Raw genomic sequence first — 4,841 nt, forward strand, 5'->3', positions numbered from 1 at the left:
ATTTTTTTGGTATGTGTGTGTTTGTAAGGACTTGTGATGCTTAAAATACAAAAATGCCTTATGGCCTTATGCAAATAAAAAGTAGCATGCAAATCATACCAACTAGCCTTTTTGTACAAGTCACAATGTGTTGTATTTTTGCTATCAGTTTTTGCATATGCCCATAATATAGCATTACTTACATGTATGAATTATTTCAATTGGTGAATAGAGATAAATGCAGTGAGTTTGGGCGTAAAATGTTGAAGCCGTAAGGTGATACCCTCTCGTCATTAGTCATGCGCCGAACAACAACGGAGAATTGGAGGCTCTGGAAGTGGTCGCGCGAAAGCTGAACACCAGATGGGTACTAAAATCCAACGAGCCCTTTCGTCTTGGCAGTACAGAAAAAATTCAGAATATGTGTTCTGTTCTAGAAGACACTAAAGCAGAAGGCAGTACATGAGGCAAATGATGTATGTTTTGCGCTCACCTAACATTAAAATTTAGCCTCCATAGAAGCTGGAGACCCTATTAATTGTTTTACGAAAAAGGGTTTCCCCCACTTTATATTACAAAGCAACCAACCGATACAGCCAACGATAGGTGCTGGGGCGGAAGCAACACAGACATGCCCAAAAGAAACGAGAGAGAAAATACAAAAAAACAAATGTCGACAACAACGGATCGACAAAAACACGAAGAAGCCTCGCGACCATTGCGCCCACCGGAGATCTCCTACCAAGCTCCTAGACTCCGAAGCGCCGGTACCAATCAACACCTCCAAGAAGGGACGCGACGATGCCGACGCTGCCGCCAAGGGTTTTCCCCGGTAACACGGCGAGGAAAAAAGAAGGGTAGCCCCGACGCCCTTCAGGAAGGTCCGGCAGCACCCTCAGGCGCCACCGCGTCGGTGTCGGCCAGGCCGACAGGCATTTCTCCCGATCCTGACCTTCACCTCTGGCGCTTCGAAGCCCGCCACCAAAACCGACCACCGCCATACGCCACCATGGTCTTGAAGCTTCTCACGCCATCTCACCACGACACCACGAAGAGAGGTCTGCATACCGAAGAAGAGGAGCCGGGACAGAGGCAACAGCATCGTTAGCACGCGGGAGGGCTCAACCTCCACCATCAACGACGGTATGCAGAACAGGTAGCTTTGAGCCTTATGCGGTCATAAGAATTGAACATAACCAGTGGAAGCCTTTAAAAAAACAAAACACGACTTTATTCATTGCAGATAATAGTTGCATCCTTTATGAGGAGAGGTACAATTTAAATTCGAGGTTAACCAGTGGAAGCCTAGCTAACAGTACGTTTACGCATACGTAAACAAAAGCAAGTCTCGCTAAAAGATCTCAACATTAAAATCTTGAACGTCTGTACATAAGATTACTTGGTTTCAGAACACAAATACAATTATTTCACCCATCAAATTTGATGCACAATATGGAAAATAATGTAGCACCCACCAGATTTCTCAAAATCTCAAACCAAGAATAATTTAGTCACCAATGTTCACCTTTGATCATCCATCTGAAGGGAAAAACAGTTATTTCATTTAGCATCCGAACAAGCTTTCCACTACTCATGAGTAAAAAACTTTATTTTGTATTCACCTTTGTTCGTCCAAGTGAAAATGATGCACAGGCTTAAAACTTGGATTTGCTAACATAATGATTATCTTGTTTTCCTCTACTGTGGAATGGTTTAAATCCCATAACTTTTTGGTCAAGGTAGTGATACTAAAACACAGGAATTATGTCAAAAGTAATTCACCATATACATAACATCAAATTCTTGTGCAAAAAATTCACTTGAGACACTAGCTAATTACCGAACGAGTTCGTACGGCATCATCCCAACTCTAACTCCACAATTTGGGACATTTTGCCAAAAAAAAAACGTAGTACTACTAGCTAACAAAGGGGGAGGACCACTCGTTCCAATAAAGAGGTGTACAGAATTGCTCGCCTTGTGTCACTGGTGCGAATTCTGAAGCATATGCCATTTTTTCGCAAAAAAGAAGCATATGCCATTTAGTGTTCTCAAATTCAGATTCAGAAGTAGTACACACAAATAGTGTTTTCAAATAGAAGGGATGAAAAGCTAGTTTGAAGCAGAAGCAACTCACCTGTATCAAGATTTAAGATGGCATATAGAGTAGACCTATCATCAAACGACACAATAAACTGCCAAAGAAGTAGATACACACCAGCTCCGATTCAGTCAAGGAGACCAAATCTCAACCCAGGAAAAGCAGTTTCTCAAGCCAAATCAACTAACGGAGAACTAATAGACGCGGGGTTCTCGGAGTAGGGAACTCATACTGGATCCGCGGCGGCAGGGCGGATCCGGCAAGGTCTACACACCCTTTGGCAAGATGCCGGAGACGGTGCTGCAGAGGGGCCCGGCGGCGATGCGCTGGGGGCTTAGGGTCTTTTCGGCCAAGGGAGGGACATGGACGCTGCTGCCTCGCTTCCTGCCACGCCTAATTTCTCTTTTTTGCTAAGCCATGGGTGATGGTGAGTAATGGAAGGAGGGGCGGCCATGGTTGGATTCGAAGGAGAGCGAGAGAAAGAAAAGATGCGCTCGAAAGAATGAACCGGCACCCACGGGCTGCGTTCATGCCCAAACATGGCAGGGGTAGCAGCCGATGCTAGCAGAAGACAAAGAAGGAAAAAAAATCAGGAACCTTTCATGGAATCGATCGACGACGGGGACCTTCGGTGGGCTGGGAACCGTTCGCTCACGGCCCGAAACCTAGCGCGGTGCAGGCATGCCAGCCTATGGGCTGGGCCTAGTGCCTATGCACATGCGCATATGGTCCAAAATCTTCTCAAAGAGGAAATAAGCTTCACACACTTGAAATGAAATGAAAGAGGAAACAAGCTAATAGCAACTTTGAGCATACAATGATGGATTATACTGAGCAGCAGCCACATAGTTCAAACGCTCGAAAGCGGTTAGTGTCAGCAGATGGATCCATGAATATTAGAGGACAGTCTGTTCCGAACTTGGCTGGGAAAGTTTCGGGTACTGTCCTTATGATCGAGGGGGCGACGTCGAAAACAAATACTGATCCAGCGACAAGCACTCCCGGCAAGGTGCCAATTGTGAAGCGAAGGAGACAGGATGGAAGGGAAGGTGATGAGGACATGGAGCAACTAACTGAGGCGGCCTCCCATGAGGAGGGCCGCCAATCCTGATGTGGACTTTGTGCTGGAACTGTCGCGGGATTGGCGATCCCGCGACGGTCCGAGAGCTCCGCGAGCTCGTGGAGGCTAGCGCGCCGACGGTGCTTTGCTTGGTGGAGACACAGTTAGCGAAGTATCGTGTGGAAGGTTTGGCGGCGAATTTAGGTTTCTCGGAGAGATTTGCGGTTGCTAGTAGGGGTCGCAGTGGCGGCCTTTGTATTTTCTGGAAACAAGGAATAAACCTAGAAATAAAAACCTTTTCCCAGTATCACATTGACTCTTTTGTAACAGAACCGAGCAAGGATCAATGGCGTCTATCTGTTTTCTATGGTGAAGCCAACAGGAGTCTCAGATATAAAACATGGGATACGATGAAAATTTTGCGAGGAGAAAGTACTCTCCCTTGGGTTTGTATTGGGGACTTTAATGAAATCCTTAGACCGGAAGAGAAGATGGGGCCGAATCAACGTGACAGTGCGCAGATTGCTGGTTTCAGAGAGGCGGTGGATGTGTGCGAGTTAGCTGACTTGGGTTACAAGGGTTTGGATTGGACTTTCGAGAAACGAGTGACAGGAGGAGATTACTGCAGGGTCCGTCTTGATCGAGCTCTGGCCACTCCAGGTTGGTCCGCAATGTTTCCATTTGCGAGTGTTGAGCACCTGACTGCAGCGAAATCGGACCATTGCCCCATTCTGTTATACAATGAGCTAGAAGCAAATAATATACGCATTGCACTCAAAAGACCCTTTCGTTATGAGTGTATGTGGGAGTCAGACTCCCGTTTTGAGGGATTTGTGCAGGAAGTGTGGACGGAAGGACAGCCCGCAGCCAATGTGGCGGAGTTGGCAAATAAATTAGAGAGGGTTGCTGGATCCTTTGCTCGCTGGGGTAAGAACACCTTTGGATCAGTACGCCAGGAGTTAAGAAGGCTGCGGAGGAGACTAGCAGAGTTCAGGGAGGATCCCCTTCTAGTTGGCCCAGGAATGGAGGAGAAAAAGGTACAAGAGGAACTGATTGAGTTATGCTATCGTGAGGAAATTATGATGAGGCAACGCTCTCGCATACAGTGGCTGGCTGAGGGCGATAGTAACACACAATTTTTCCAGCGGAAGGCTAGTGGGAGGAGAGCCAAGAACAATATCTCCAAGCTGGAAAGAGGCGATGGATCGGTCAGTTCGGACCCTGGTGAGCTAGCAAATATGGCCACCGCTTTCTACTCAAATCTTTATACATCAGAAGGAACGATAGGTATGGAGGAGGTTCTGTCACACATTCCTCGGAAGGTTGGAGCGAATTTGAACGCTCGCCTCAATGCGGAATACACGAAAGAGGAAGTGAAAGAAGCACTTTTTCAGATGTTTCCGACAAAGGCACCGGGGCCTGATGGATTTCCCGCGCATTTCTTTCAGAGGCATTGGGAGTTGTGTGGTGATGAGGTGACAAGCATGACCATAAGAGTGCTTGCAGGAGAGGATTCACCGGAGGAGATAAACAGTATGTTCATCGTATTAATACCCAAGATATCGAGTCCAAAAAATCTAGGACAGTTTCGGCCGATAAGCCTATGTAATGTGATCTACAAGATCGCTTCTAAGGTTTTGGCAAATAGGCTGAAGCATATTCTTCCCGAGGTGATCTCTGAAGAGCAGTCGGCGTTCGTGC

The 4,841-nt window shown here is 46.8% G+C and overlaps 1 long non-coding RNA gene across 1 annotated transcript; it reads right to left on the reverse strand.

Moving 5' to 3' along the window:
* Positions 1-442: 442 nt before the first annotated feature.
* Positions 443-2,691, reverse strand: LOC125543635. Its single transcript, XR_007298636.1, has 2 exons — positions 1,455-2,691; positions 443-1,186 (listed from the first exon to the last, which is right to left on the reverse strand). It is a non-coding gene; the product is annotated as an uncharacterized LOC125543635 (long non-coding RNA).
* Between the last annotated feature and the right edge of the window lie 2,150 nt (positions 2,692-4,841).

This window comes from Triticum urartu, chromosome 3 (assembly GCF_003073215.2).
Source record: "Triticum urartu cultivar G1812 chromosome 3, Tu2.1, whole genome shotgun sequence".
Taxonomy (NCBI): domain Eukaryota; kingdom Viridiplantae; phylum Streptophyta; class Magnoliopsida; order Poales; family Poaceae; genus Triticum; species Triticum urartu.